General features: G+C 37.7%; 1 long non-coding RNA gene across 1 annotated transcript in view; it reads right to left on the bottom strand.

Annotated features, from left to right (window-relative positions):
• The window catches only part of LOC141973923 (uncharacterized), a 319,412-nt gene extending 304,445 nt beyond the window's left edge, over positions 1-14,967 (bottom strand). The window contains exon 1 of the long non-coding RNA XR_012635625.1: positions 14,859-14,967. This is a non-coding gene — a long non-coding RNA (uncharacterized LOC141973923). The remainder of the gene's footprint in view (positions 1-14,858) is intronic.
• Positions 14,968-16,682: the final 1,715 nt, after the last annotated feature.

Below are 16,682 nucleotides of genomic sequence, written 5' to 3'. Positions count from 1 at the left end.
GAAATTAAGTTTGTAGCAGGAACTGTTACCCTAATCAAACATTACAAGATGTTTCTAGTAGCAATTTCCATAATTAAGGTTATCCTCTTTTTACGGTCACCCTAAAATTGAATTGATGAGACAGTATATGCAAGGAAGACTTTATTTCTCTTCACTGGTAGCTTCTATCATTTTCTGTTAATCCTCCTTGCTGGTTTTGCAAGTTGAAGGGAATGATTTAATATATCTAACAGTGCATCTGATATCTAGCTGCTTTTCCAATAAGCATTTTCTGATGCATGTTTCCATTATACTTACAGAAAGTCCGTATGGCTTCACAATCACATTTTCTTATTTAAATGGAACAGATTTTCCCTTTTCTACATTCTCTCCTACCTATGGGCAGTAAATGGATTGGATAAAGATCTAAATCTAAAAGTACCCATGTAAGTATTTTTTATTAGTCCTTATTATTCATTGGTTCAGTATTTTTGTGATCCTTCCTTAGTACTTTGAGTTCAGATATTGTCATGCACCACTCACGTCACACACACACAAAACAATACTACCCAAATGCAGCAAGGACAGAATATGTGGAAATTTCTTCACAGAGTCTCTTACCATTCTAATCCAGTTCACAACAATTTTGCTCTTGCACATCTGAGATTTTTCATACTACATATAACTTTAAAAAACATTATAAATAATATTTTATGGCAGTTTCATAATAATTACAGATTTAGGTTCATGGATTACATTGTTCCAACAGTAAAACTGAGGTCTCTATTTCATGATCTGTAGAATGGTGTTTATTGTCCTAGTTCCTCCTTTGAAAGAAGAAATAAATGCTAAATAAATCTTGGATTAGTTGAACTTTGCTGCTGAATATAACATTAGCTTCAGCACACATGCAAACCACAGGTACAAACCCATACTGATAGCCAAAATATGTATTTGCAGATTAAAATATTTTATATTAAAATACTGCTCTCACTGTTCAAATAATATTAAAATATTGTACTTATTGTTCAAATAACTTTAGATTAACTAATAATAGCATCTTAATTTTCCATCATAATCTAAAAATATTTAAATAGATCAGAAATAGTAAAGTTACATTCAAAACATCAAATGAAGATCTCACATTACTGTACTGTACTGCATATGTAGGGTACTCTCTGTCCTACAACACTTCAGGCCAAATACAGAACTTCACATAATTTTGTGTTTCACTAAGAGCAAGTATCTACAGTAAACTTCTGCGTATTTTTGCTTAACTAGTTATATATCAAGATAAGCCTTCCTCCTTGAGAAACATATTCAAGTAACCAAGTCTATATTAGTGAGACAGGCAACAGGGTTTGGAGTAATCTGAGATGCTGACAGAAAAGAAAACAGTCTGTGATTTACAACATACCGATGACCATACTGTCATCTTCAAGGAGCTTAAAAAATGACTGCTTTTATTTTAAAAGTGTTTTGAATGGCTATTTCTGCAGTAGGTAGTAGATTTTGCTGTTTCTGTTTACAGACTTGACAATACAGGCACCATATACTCTTGAAGGGGAAACAACTCACGCAAACTGTGGAAATTTTGACTGACTACTTATGTTTTCTAGCTGGTGATGAACTTGTAGAAAAGAAGCACATGAAAAGTATTCTTGATAGGAATGTGTTAACAAAGCCGGCTGGTCGCAGGTGTCCTATGATTAACATGGAGGCCATTATCCTCTAAGATTCATATTTGCATGTACAATAGCATATTATGACCTCAGTATTCCTGACTTTTCTTATTTTATATATCAACCGTGCTTGCCACTGCAACTATTGATTAATATAACACAGTGAAATCAATTGGTTCACACTGCTATATTTAATAATGATGTGTGTGCTTCTAGTGCACACATGTTTTACCTACCACTTTTTGAAGTCTTTCCAGCGATTACATAGCAGCATGGAGGAAGAGGAGCATGCTATGTGTCACTCTTTCCTGGGAAGCATATATAAAAATCATGTTATAGCCTTCTCCAAACAAAAAATAACTACTGATCACCATGAAAACATAAAAATTAAATGAGCAATTAGTACTTGAAATAATATAACCTGGAAAGGCTTGAATAGTTTCAGGTTGGAATATGCATCAGTGAAATTATAGAGATTTCCTCTGTATTTTCACTAATTCTAACACTCTAATGATGAGAATGTTTTCTCAAACACCATCATGAAAGTTAGTAGTAAGGACAATTAAATTTCATTTTACAAGAGATACTCTAAAACTGATACACCATTGAATTAACACTTCGGTGTAATATTTGGGGGAAAAACATTCGGCTTCTGCATGAATCTACTCATGATGTGTCTTACAGTAGCTTAACTTTTCAATGCCTTTTTGGGAATAAGATTTGCCTGTTGCTGCTGGGATATACCCACCACATTGATTTGTATATTTATAATCAATCTAGAGTTTAAAATGCAGTTCAAAATTTGTAAGAGGGAAAAAAAAAAAAAAGCACCTCCTGGAACTACCTTGTAAAAAAGATGAAACAAAGACTTGACTCTTGATCCACGGGAACGTGAAAAAACTGTGTCCTTTCCTTCAGGTTCCTGTTCGCTGTCTTCCTTGTGAAACCTTTACTGATGGAAGGCACAAACTGGTATCTGTTAGAAGCAGTCTAACAGCCTAGCAGTGCCATGCTCCTCTTGAGTGGATATCTTTGGTTTATATAACTGCCGAATCTGGTACTCCCTACTACTCCTGTTTTCTTATTTACAATTTAAAATACACAGTAGTTCCTCTGTGAGCAAGCAAAGGCATATAGGGATTAAGAGAGATGTTCAGGGAAATAAAATCCAATTAACACTTCAACTGCTGTCCCAATGTCTAAACACATCTGTCACAGTTTATTTTTATTTTTTCTCTCTAACAGGGAATAGACACCTATAAAACTGTTTAAACACCTTGGTTTCAGATTTCCCAGTTCTCATTCCTACAGGGCTTCACTGCGTAAAAACCAAATTACTCTTATATGTTGTCTTTTTCTACTTAGGCATTACAAGTAGAAAGTGTGGAAAAAAATATGAAAGGCATTTCTATTTAAGGATGTTGAGAGAATAAGAGTTACACTCACTTTAAATATGAACTACGGAAAAAATAACAGACACACTTAATTCTTTAACTGGTTGGCTTTTTTCTTGAAGAAGAAAACTCTCTGAGCTACTTTCCACCCTATTACCAGCTTTGACTGGAGTCAAGATAAACAAGCTGAACAAGACAACCTTCACAAATTCTCACCAAGATATGCTTCCTTTTACCTGACTAGTTACAGACAGCTTTAGTCAAAGGATTTTCATGTTACAAAACTTCCACAGGAAAGAGGCCTTTTTCACTGAGGTTCTTAGCTGTGACTTTTGGGCTGTTTCCTCCACTGGAGCCATGACTGTGAACATGGCACAGGCTTGGCCCCCAGCATACAAGCAGCCATTAATCCCTTGGAAGGGAAACCAATGCAGGTTTTTAAACCACTTCTAGTTTCTCTGTCTGCTGGTTCCTGACCACTAAAGAATTTTCTGTAGCTTTCACCTTGTACAGACAGGCAGAAGAAAGCAATGGATCTGTGTGATCAACCAAATTTTTTCCACAGAAAATTTTTCCTGAGTGCAGAGGGAATGTATGCCTCTGACCTCACCACAAACGAAGCAGTATACAAGCAGTACAGTGATGCTTGTTTCTCTCCTCAATTAATTCTCTGCTGCCATAAACAAAAGTTAAAAAACTTTCTGTCCAAGTGCATGAGATGTTAACTGGGACATTTAGCTTTTTAAAAATCACCAGTATAACACCATGCTGTTAGATAGCACTATCAAGAACTCACTTCCCAATACAATATAAAAGGTTTCACAACTGTACAATTTTCTACTTTAAGAAAGTGTATAGATGGTGTTCAAGCCACATTCTACCAAGAATGATTGCTATTTCTCCCTGACAAAGAAATTAAAAGGTACTAGCAGAAAGTGTTGGATAAGAAGATAAATGTGATACTGTGCTTTGCAGTAACTTAAAATGTCTGTTTAGCAACTTAAAATTAATACAACTGACATGATGAGACAGTACAGTCACTAGATGTTCCCAAATGTGTACCAACACACTCCCTCCCCCCACATCCCCCCAAAAAAACCCAAAACCAAAAACCACCATGTTGCAAACAGTAACACAATACTTCCTGCTTAAATAAACCTTGCTGAAATAACCTCAGATCATTGTTATCATTATTTTAGACATTAGCACATAACAACCCTTTGGAAATTACTCTATCTCCTTATGTGAAAACTGATTTTAAATATTTTATTTTTAGTTAATAGTGAGATTGCTGCTACAAATAAGGAGAAAAGTTACTACCACAGAAAAGTTACTGTTAACATTCTTCTGCAAAGTAGCCTTCCTATCTTAGTTACCTCCTAACACTGCTAAAATCACAACTTAATAGCAAAGCAGACAAAACATAAATATTACATTGTTCACTCTGTTCCTGTATTTTCTCCCTGAGTACCGAGCAAGAAAAAAAAAAATCTACTTCTTCCTGGTCTCGCTCAATCATAAGGCATCACCATAATTATCATTATCATAATTATTAGTCATCTTCTTTATTATCACCCAAGTTCCAGCTGGATCACAACTTCTATAGGATTTAGACATAAATGACAACAAATGATACTGCATTACTTTAAGAGACACAGAGTGAGGCTAAATTATGAAAATCTCAATTTGGCATAATTTTTGTTTTGTTTCCCCAAGTACAGCCAGTGAAACACCACAAATAGATGTTACAGTTTGCATGAGTTGGGATACCATACTACAAAGATGGAATATTGCTTATGGTCATATATAATAATAAAATTAGATTAAATTATGCAGACTAAGGTTTTCTTGGATTCTTTTTTTCTGCTCCTGAAACTGCTCTATTCGTTGTGATTATCAGAATAACTTTTGAAGATTCATCTTCTGTTTATGCAAAATGTTTCTGGCTCACAAACAAGATCTGTTCTCTTGCCTTTCTAAAACCTTGATAGATAGGTTACAGACAGAGACCTCCATTTGTAAGAGCAGTCTCTCATGCATACTATTCCCTACTATTCCCAATATCCCTTATCAACCAGAATACTTAGAATGTCTTTTGCAACAATTATTTAATGAACATAATGTCCAAATAACTTCAGTAAATGCATATTCATGTATCTCAAACTTTATGTCCAAAACAAATAGTGTTAAAAGTTAAATCCAAATAAAATTATTATAATAAGATTTATCATATCTGCTTATACTCCAAAATCAATAGTCCTGACCTCAGAAGCAAATATTACTGCCAGTAATCTTTACTAGTTGCATAATGGTCAAGACATCAATAATACAAACACAGAAAACACACCTCACCTCAGTATAATCATATTACACAGATCCCTAGGTCCATCTTTCCTTTCCAGGAAAACAGAAAAAAACAGCAGCAAGTAAGAAAAAGGCTGTGTGACATTATACAGTTCATGACTGTTGCAGTACCCCTGTGCCTTGACTCAGAGGCACCGGCATGGTGTCAGAGCAGGAAAGCACACAAGTTGATTCTGTGGATGGAGTATAGTTAGTACCATGAGCTTTTGGACTCCATCAATTTGTGTGTGATTTATGACAAGGGGAAAAAAAAATGAAAACAAAACAAATTAAAAACAACAGATAAACTTGTTTCAGTATATGAAGACAAGGATGATGTTATTTCCAACACACACAGATGTGTACATGCATGACAGGTTTTCTAGGATGTCTCCAAAATATAATTAATCTAATTACACTGACAGTTAAGCACAAGTGTTGATTAAGGGAGGCCTGTTATCTTCAGATATAATTAGCATAACATGAAAAAATCCTTGCCTTTGGGAGAGGCAAAGAGGAAAGGCAAAGTTCTAGATACAACATCAGAATACAGACATGCACAATTCAGAATCCTAAAAACTGATAAATGTGCAGCTGTATGTGTTCTTGGTTTTCTGAACTACCTGTATGGAACTGGAAGATACAGTACAAGAGAGCAGTAGCCTGGGGCTGAGCATATGTCTCAGGACATCTAAAAATGCATGAGATGTTTATGGTTAGGCAACTAAATCTCCTCCCCAGTGATTAAAGAGTCATCCGATTTTACACTGCACTAGAGACCTGACTAATGGATCTCCTTTCATTGCTGAGGATTTCTTCCATTCCTGTTACCCATTTTCTACCCTAATTTTCCTTTCCTTCCTCCTCAAGTATCTTCTAATATTTTTTTTTTTTTTTAATTTAGAAGGGAAGAGAGATTGCAAATTTAAAAAAAAAAAAAAACTTATTTAAGTAACCCAGAAATGTTGAAATAAATGTCACAGTTCATGCCTTAATTTGTTCAGCTCTGATGATTAATAAAATCAACAGAACACTGAACAGATAGAAATATTCATGGGCTTCCTTCTCCCTTCCTATTAAGGTCTCAAGCCAACCAACATCTGTCAGAGTAGGGGGGGGGGGGGGGGGGGGGGCGGGGCGGGGAAGAAAGAGACATAATTACAATTGCACTTCAGTGTTGCCCGAAGATATCGATACATCTAACTCACCCCAACATTCATAAATGTCTAGTTTATTAATTCTGTAACTCTAGGAAAAACAAGTAAGGAAGTTAAGGACATCATCCTATTTAAAAGTGAATTCTCACCCAAGAAGAAAGGGTCACTATCCTCAGAATCAGTGAGAAGGAAAAGAAATATGAATTATGAGCTAATTTCAAAATAATAAGACATTTTTACCATGTTTCAGACTTCTGCAGAGGAAGGGTGTGAAAAACAGGAAGATGGGGAAGGGTGGGAAAGGCTGGCCTCCATGCTGAGAAAAAAAATATTTTGAGCACAAATACATCTGAATACTTTCTAATTTATGATCCTATATAGGATATGACAATGGGAACATCCAGGGACTTCATTTCCACACCTATAGAAACCTCTGAATACCTGCAGCTGATGAGGAAAAACAGGTGCTGCAACACAACTTACTACTGCTGTGCCAAATACAAAAAACACTTTTCTCTAATAATCCTGGAATAGAAAACAAATAACCTTTACAGCGTTCTCAAAGGAAAGAGATTTTAAAATAGGAGAAATCACGCATTCCAATTAGGCTGGCAGAGCACCACAAACTATATGGAAGTTGCTCATGAAATTATTCAGTTCTAGAATATTTTTCACTACAGACTGCACAGAAAAAACACACTTCCTGAACACTTTATTCCACCCAATGGCCTCCAGTATCTAACATGACTTTTACACTGGTCTGCAACCTTTCGCATACTTCCATTAGAATGGAAAATCAAAAACAAAGTGCACAGGAAGCCCACTGCACTTTATTCTAAAAATGTTGAAGAAAATAATTTGACCCTCTTTTAGAATTATTTCTCAATTCTTCCAAGTAACACCTATTGTATGCTGTGGACCCAATTCTCACTGAATAAATTAATTTTGCAAAAGACCATAGGATGGATACAGGGAGCATGGTTAACAGTATTTGGTTACCCAGGTTTGGTGACCTACAATACCTTTTGGCTGTTCCTGAAGCTTTGAAGTTCAGTGTACTCTTCCTATCCGAGGCATTTGACAAAAGAATCTCCAACCTCACTAGCAGATCTTAACGTCACTGAACTCTCACAGTACACTGGGTTCACTTGGGAAAAGAGGAGTCAAATCAACAATATGGCCCATTTCAAAGCCTATGTGCTGCAAAAAAAGTTAAATGTATTTGTGCAGCTTTTCAAGTCTAGCTGTCCAGCATTAAAAAAAAAAATAAAATTAAAAAAAAAAAAATTAAAAATATTAGGACTTTAGTTGTATGAAAAAGCCGTTAGTATATCTTTTATTCATATGGAGAAAGGAAAATTTCACAGAATAATTGTGCTTTAAACTGAAGAAGTGGCTATATTATCCAAAGGAGAATATAGGTTATCACTATATTAATGCATCAGTTATTTGTTTGACGCTGTTTTAAGTACTCCAGTTGGTATGTTAATGATGCCAGCCCAAATCTACTAATGTCAAATTTTAAACTAATGTCATGCTTCACTGGGCAGACTTCTGTTTCTGAAGGAATACCAATGATTAATAAAGTATTCATTAAAACTATTTCCATGAACAATAGGCACAAAAATCATATTACAGGTTATATGCAAAATATAATTTGATATTCTCTTTTATTATTTATCCATACCTACAGATTTGCAGAGGATTACTGAAGTATGAAGTATGAAGTTAAGCAGATTTCCTCTTAAAGAGAAATTTTTATATCTTCCTCAAATACTTCTCCTAGCACACGTAGGGTATTTCAGTAATAATGATTTAATGTTGATCAAGCCTCTCCCAGCACATTCCTCCTGCTACAGGAATTTTGCAGGTCTCAAAACAAGTGTAAAGTCTGACTTCTTGTGGTATATCCTAGCTATTCTGACAGTTAAGGAGTTGGTTCATATTACTAATGAATGAGCGTGAAAACATTTTTCTGTTATGGTCAAAATCAACAATAATTAACAGCAAAAAACCACACACACTTCCTTAAGGAAAACCCAGATGAAGAAAAGTATCAACTGTAATTTCATGATACTATTATGATTTCTGATGAAGACAGCACTCCTTATGGTTTTTTGGCTCTTTGAAGAAGTCTGAGGATGCCATCTGGCAACCTCATGGCTGCAGTAAGAAAAAGAAATCAATCCATGCAGAAACGGATGGCTCATATGGATTCTCCTCTCTGAACTCTTTCCATTGAGAACTGATGTTGCTATTGAGCTTTGCCTAGCACTACATCACAGCACTCTCCTTTCAACATAAAAGAAAATCTTTCAAAACTGAGTCAACACACTATCCTGTAGGACTTTTTCTGTCACCTTTAAATTGATGTGATGGATAACCTTGCGTCTTTCTATCCAAATGAACAGCAATTCAGACATGATTTTGGTTTACCTTTTGTTATTGCCAGCAATTCTGTAGCCACCCAAGTAAGAGTTACATCACTGTTCTCCCTTACACTTTTGTGCAAGTATTGAAAGTACGTTGTACTTCACATGTTGTACTTCATCAGAATCTGAATACACACTAGTCTTTAAGGTTAAAATGAAGTCTTTCGGTGTAGATTTAAAAAGTGTACTTTAAATATTCTTACTTAACTCCTGCTTGGGAAAAAAAAAAAAAAAAAAACAAAAACAACAACAACAACAACAACAAAAAAAACCCAACCAAAATCCTTAGACTTTAAAATAATGATATGTTAGATCTAGTTACAATATGGAGGACTATTTTTTTGCTGAAGACAGAAGAAAACCACTTTTGGCTAGAAGAGTGAGGAGAATACAGAGCTGAACATGAATTACTTTAGATGATGTCCTGTGTGGTACAGGTCCTGCTGAGACTGTATGTCTTACATCACAAGGAAGGATACATCTGAAGAGTGTAGCGGGTAAAAAGAGAGAGAATGAGTCAAAGCTAGAGCAAAGTTACTTTGCCTGACATACTCCCACACTGACTGTTAATCTGCTGCATGAGAGTCTAAAAATCACTTTATTTTCAGGCTAGAGTAGATGCAATTGTTCTCATATAGTTACTTCTGCTGCACTAACCTTAGGAATTACAGCTCCCGAAAGACTGGCTGGTGTACACTTCCAACCTGCTGCCGCCAGAGGACCTTTATTCAGGTTGCTCATCTTAAATCAATCATCATAAAGCAATTGTTCTGTCACCTGTGAGAAGCTCACCAGCCAGAAGGTTTCTTGAGCACTCTGAAAATATGAGTTTACCTTACTCACACAGTTTCAATGATAACTAGAACTGCTGAATTAAATCACATCCCATTAAACCATGAGTCCTCATGTTTACAGACTAGGCAATCATCCTTCCTGAAAACAGTTTCCTCTCCAACCCATCTTTCCATCATGAACAAAAAGCATAAGGATTTAACATTTCACTTCTGGGCAATGTTATACATACTTTGCAAATGAGCTAGGTGATCTAAAACCAAATAAAGATCAGCGTTTTGGAGAAAGAGTAATTTCTTGACAGCCATTGTGTACAGCTACTACTTTTTAAATTCAGAAAACGAGCAGAATGCATGGTATGCACCAAAATGTCCACCTTACCTTTTGAAAAAACATCCTGAAACATACCGAAGAATACAGCTTAAACACCCTTCCAGCTTTTCACAATGAGATCAGACTTAAGTATGGGACTGACTGCTGTAATATTTTTCTAGACCCAGTGTTTAGAGAAAGCAGAGGACTGGTCCTACAATATGTATCTATCTTTTAACTGGTAAATACACGAGCTCATGCTGCTTACATCTGGAAGAAATTCCACACAATATTCTCAAGAAAAATCATCAGACTATGCAGAGCCTTATTCATATTACAAACATGCAGATGAAGAAATCCCTTTCTTTATATACATCACTGAAACTTTAATTGTACATTTCAGCAAAATATAAGTGATAACCTAGAAAGTGCAATAGCATTTCAAACAACTTTAAAGGCATTTAAAAGCATGCCCATAATCAGCATAAATTTAAAACGTATTAGTATTTTGGTAAATTTTATAGTACTGCTGATAGAAATTTTATAAAATTGATTTTATAAACTGGATTCTGCAGTCTCCAGTTAATGTCTTATTCAACTAGATTTTAAGCTTATGCACTGACAAAAATAAATCAATTTTTCAGAAGTAGTTACGAAGTTAACATTTGAGAAATATAGAATGTAAAAAATGCAATTTTTTCCTTGCACACTAATTTCACTTAATAAAGCATATTTAATAGAAAAGAAATATAAGAGAAATAGGACCGTTTCAGCAACTATTGACAACAAATGAAAACAGATGCTAATTCAATCCTCATATTGACCATAAAAGTAGTAATTTCTCTGCAATCATCTTTTTATTGCTAGTTTTTCTCTTATTGTTTTATACAAAATCTTATTAAAGAAGCTGCTAGAACAGATAAACTGAAAATCAGACAGTATCTAATAGCATTAAGAATGCGAAAACCCCCTTCTATTATGCATTCCTTTTGCCTAATCATGTTTGCACGTTTCCTTATCTTAGTCTTTACTATTAAGTACATTTAATTCTTTGAGAATCAATTTATCCATGCCTACTGCTCATTTCCTATTGGAATTTTAAATCCATTTGCTCCTAAACTTTCTTCATCACAATCAAATATGTCCAAAAATTTACAGACTAAATGTACACCATGTCAATACTTTGTGACCCTACTGTCATCATTCTGTTATCACTGTGACATAGAACATCTTGTTGACTTTATCAGAGTTTCTGTTGGGATTAGAGATGTGAAACTGCAAGGTGGAAGGTCTAGAAGAAGAAGGGATATCATAAAAGCTCTTGAAGAAACTTCTGCTACTAATGGCCTTATATGCATGGCAAAAAGATCCAAAAACACATAAACAGGCATTCTCCAGCCCAAAGAGATTTGAATCTGAGATATTTCTATGGCCTCTTTTTCTTTTCTTTTTTTTTTCTTTTTTAAAGAGTGCCCTGAATGTTTCGTTCTCCCCAGCTGGTTTAACTAGAATCCCTGTGGCTATTAATGAAGGAAAAAATGACTTTTCTTGAGTACAGATATCAAAATCCAACCCTAAATTACAGATCGGCTGCATAAATGCCACTGTTAAATTTATATTTGCTGCCAAAAACATTTGCTGCTCAGAAGTGATACTAGATCAATTAAGCTTACTCTGAGTAAGTAGGATTCAGGTACCAATCTGTTTTCACATTAAACAAGCTTTAGACTGATGAAAATTATCAGTAATCTTTCCCAAAATGCTAAACTGGTCTGTTTTTCAATTTCATCAATGATATCTTAGTTTCTCCAAATTGTTATAGTACTTGCAACCCCCAGAACTGGCATTCATACACATAAAAGTTATTAATCCTGTAGAAGTTGTTAAAAAGACGCACGAAACAAGCTCATTAAAACATCTGTGTGTTATTTGATATTTATCATATCCACCATTTCAAAATAGCTTCTGCTATCAAGCATCGTGTTTGTATACTGTCAGTTTCTTCAGTCAAGCCACATGCAACAAAGACGGAATAGTCTGTCACAGTTTTTCCATCACAGTTTATTACTACAAAGTTTGGTCATCCATTGGTATACTGACTAATATTAATATGGACAATGCTATTGGACTTTATCTACTGCAAACTAATGCACGTATCTAGATTTTATTAGCAAGAATTCCTACAATAAGCACACATTAGAGGAATTAATCATTCATTCCCTGCAGACTGCTTATATATTTCATCAGGCCATTATCTGATCTGAATAAGAACAATTGCATAATAAAACACATTACTGCTGACACATGCAACTTAATTCTATCAACTATAAATCTTCACAGCAAGAGGTCTTTTTTAAGACCTCTGTTGTTTCTTATGAATTAGATTGACCTGATTTGACATTTTCCTATATCAGCACTTATGATCAAGATTGTACATACATACATGATCAAATGTAATATATATCAAACTTAATTGCCAGGTTTGACTCAGGTCATTTCCCATGGTAACAAGTAGTAATTACAGCAAAAGTGGAGTATGTATCAAGTAATTTTTCATATAGATACTGAAGTACTGTCAGGAGATATCCTAGATTTAAAGAAAATCCAAGAGACAAATAATGAAGAGTATGCTCCAAACTAATAAAGCCATTAAGTACGTAGTTCCTATCTGATTAGTCAAATATATTTTAATTTTTTTTCTTTTATTCTAAAACTAGACACTTTGTTAGGCATTCAGCATTGCATGCTGCATGTCTGCAGACCAGCTAGCAGAACAGAAAGCTTAACCTAATAAACTTCTCTGTATGCAGTCTCAAAACAGTTCATGCAAATTATCTGGATATATTATCTTAATACCCTGCCCACAGGGAGTACAACACAGCAATGAGCCATGTCAAATGTTACCTACTCGAAAGGAAAAAAAAAAAAAAAAAAAAAAAAGAAAGAAAAAAAGATTCATTTTTACCTGAAAGATAAATTCCTAGTACTAAACCAGCCAGCAGATGTGTTATCCTTTTATTTCAAGTTCACAAGTTCATCTGGTATTTTTTCTGTCATAAATGCTACTATCAATTACCCAGAGTACTGATGCAATATGAAAGTCACCCTGATTCACCACCTCAGAACTTGTAGCCTATGCTTTGTAATTATTCCCAGCTTTAAGATTATGAATAAAGCAGCTCTGAATGTCATCTTTCTGCTAGTGCAGATTTAACCTTTCCTGCTTGTGTCACATTACCTTCCTAAATAAATTTTCCCTAATTGTCTTTACTGTTGCGACATAAACTAATTTCTTTACTTCACAAAGTATTTAATTTGACCCTAATAAACTTTCACTCTTGACAACATTTATTAGTTGTGACTGATTTTGAATTACACCTGAAAATGCAACATTAAATTCACCATCGAGATGCATGTAAATGCATGTTTAATGGCTTCTAATGACAAAAGTTAATTCTGATTAGGTGAACAATAAAAATGTAATACATAAGAGATTTGAGTTGAATAGTTTATTTACAGTACCCATTTATTATTATGAATTTGTACTGTAAAATAACGCAAATTTGTCAAGAATTTGTAAAGAACTCTTTATTTTATTCAAATCCATATTGTCCCTACAATAGATGCAATAACACATGAAGAATTTAAATCCAAGTCCATTTGGCAGGAATGGAGAAAAAATGCTGAAATGCTATTGATTCCTTCCAGTACATTCAAAACACCTGACTCAACTGTATTTCTACTGACATAACACAAAGGTTTTATTTAGAAATTAGCAAACATGAACAAATATTTTCATTGACATACTTTTCATTCTTATTTCTGCTCTGTACCTAGGAAACAGTTAACCCTCAACTACTAGTACTAGCTGTTTCCTCTACCACAGATGCACCAAATATCAATAATGGGACCACTGTCCCAAGATAAATAATGCCTGCAAAAGTTCTCCTCCCCAGATGCAGATATATTTAGTGCTAAACCTAACGTCAGACTCTTCATGACATGTATTTATTTGATCTTTATACTTGTCAACTCTACAGCTCAGCCAGCAAACCTCAGTCCCACTGTTCATGAAGCTCTCTTAAAATGAGTGTATCTTTTTGTTTCCTCTAGATCTCTCTCACCTATTTAAAAAAGTGCCATGAGTACTTTTTAGTATGTCCCATCAAAGCACTTGGAAAGCAAAGCTGTTGTCTGGACTGTCATCATCATTAGAAGAAAAAAATATACATACATTTCATACATATAAAACTTCATGAAAAAACTAACAACTTCAGAATGTGGACTAAAAATGCAACTGAGTAGACAAAACCACTCAGTATCTATAATCCATGTACATTTTACATCATACTGAATTCCCTGTCACCTGGCATTACTTAGCAGGTCACACCGTGCTGTAAACCAGTTCTGAGGGAGCATCTCTTTGTTTAGATTTTGTTTGTAATCTACCACATACCTACACTCGGACTAAGGTAGACATTACACAATATCTGACACACTCAGTTTCTTTACCCAAGTATTCACCTGCAATTTTCTTTTCTCATAAAAGATGAGCAAACCGCTTCATGCAGTTTTCCCACTGAAAACAGTTCAGGTTACCACAGGCAAGTTCCTCTCTGACCAGAACGGTGTGACTTAAAAGCAGAGACATACATGCATACACAAACAGATATAGATCAAGATATGTGTGTGCACGTATATGCTAAGAAAGGTTTGGAGGAGCTGGAGGTGGTAGGGACGGAAACCAAGCATAGCGTATTTACTTACTAATGCAGTCCGCTCGGACCTCTTTGGAAACCTGAAGGAGTCTCCGCTTTCCCCTCCTGCCAGTCAGGAGCCGCGCTGTGCCCCTAGTCCACACAGGCCCAGAAGGAACTGCAAAGAGAGAGAAGCACATGCCACATCAGGCAGTTCTGTTTTGGTGGGATCCAGCGCCGCTGCTGCTAGCTCCTTGGGGGTATCCCTGCTTTCTGAGCAGACTCCTGCAAAAGAGTCATTCTTCCAAAGATTTTTTTTTTTTTTTAACCAGTGATAAAAAGAAAAAAGAAAAAAACAAAACCCAAACCAACCCAAAAAACCCTCTCGAGGCTCCTGCACCCTAAAATTTATTGGGGGGCGGGGAGGGGGTCTGGCGGGGAGGTGAGAGAAAAGGTACCTGCAACTCTCTCCGATGAGGCCGGCAGAGAGAGAGGGAGGGAGGGAAAGAGCGAGGAGAGGGAGGAGAGAGGGAGCGAGCGAGGGGTGGGGAGGAGGGGGGGGGGGTGCGTGTGCGTGTGTGTGTGCGTGTGTGTGTGCGCGCGTGTGTGCGCGCCTGCGGGAAAGGGGGCGGCGGAGCGGCTGTGCTCGGGGGCGCGGCGGCCGCCCCCTGCCGCTGCCGCTGTCCCTGCCGCTGCCCCTGCCGCTGCCGCCGCCCCTGTCCCTGCCCCCGTCCCTGCCGCCGCCCCTGTCCCTGCCGCCGCCGGCCCGGGGGGCGGTCGGGCGGCCCGGGGGGCCGGGGAGGGCCGTGCCGGGGCGCGCGCTCCCCGCGGGCCCCGCGCAGCCCCCCGCCGCCGCTCAGCCCGCTCACCTGCATTTCCTTAACGAGCCACTTGATGGCTGGTGGCAGCGGCGGCTACCCGGCCCCGCCGCAACTTTGGCGGCCGCGGAGCCACGCCGCCCCCGCGGAGCTGGGGATGGGGAGGTGCCGGCCGCAGAGTGCCGCTCTGGGCGGGGACCGCGCCGGCAGCTGCCCGCGGAACTTTCCGCGGGCGGCCGGGGTTGGGAGGGAGCGGCGGGAGGGGCTGCGCCGAGCCCCGCGTGTGCGCGCCGCAACCGCGCAGCGAGCCCGGTAGCGGGGCGCGGCGAGGCCGGCAGCGGGGCGCGCTCCGCCGTCCGCCTCCCCCCGGCGCTGCCTCCTCCCACCGCGCTCCCCGGCGTGTGCGAAAGGAGCGAGAGAGCTCCTCGCTATTAATAATAATAAGCCCTATCCCCACCTTCCTCCTCTCCCTGGGAAAACAATTAATAATGCATTAAAATAATGCACCTTTACAGCCACCGGCTGGCAATAATAAAATAATAATAATATTACCACCACTTAAGAGAGCGCTGCTGTGGATGTGGTGGCGAGGTACGTTTTCCTACCATTCACACCCAAGTGTGAGCACAAATTATGCCTCTGGTATTCGTAAGTCCCTTTCCCCTACCAAAGCAACTATATTATGCCCATCAAAGAGAAAGTCTCTCTCCAAAGCTGAGTGGAGACAGTGAGTCTCCGGGTGGCTGCTGTGGCTGGGCTGCAAGGAGGGCACCCCCCCTTCCGTTCGCCCGAAACCAATCTCATCGCTTCTCCTCTTCTTTTGCTTATACCGGTGGGTTAAGCACTGCGTTTGGCCCTTTTAGTGTTTTCCCTTACGTTCCTCCCCTGACGATAGTTTGTGTATTTTAAATAAAGATTTCATTCTGCCAACCCGCAGGAAGCTTTTAACAAGATGCAGCTGAGCGTGTCGATATCTTATATCTTTTTACTGCTGCTCCGGCGTGTACATCAACTCCAAACTCATTTCTTTTCTTCTCCACCTTATACTGTAGCATCTCAGAGACGGCGGCGGCGGC

The sequence above is a fragment of the Athene noctua genome, chromosome Z (genome assembly GCF_965140245.1).
Source record: "Athene noctua chromosome Z, bAthNoc1.hap1.1, whole genome shotgun sequence".
NCBI classification, from domain to species: domain Eukaryota; kingdom Metazoa; phylum Chordata; class Aves; order Strigiformes; family Strigidae; genus Athene; species Athene noctua.
The sequence above is the reverse complement of the archived record's forward strand: the minus strand, read 5'-3'. Positions and strand labels throughout refer to the sequence as shown.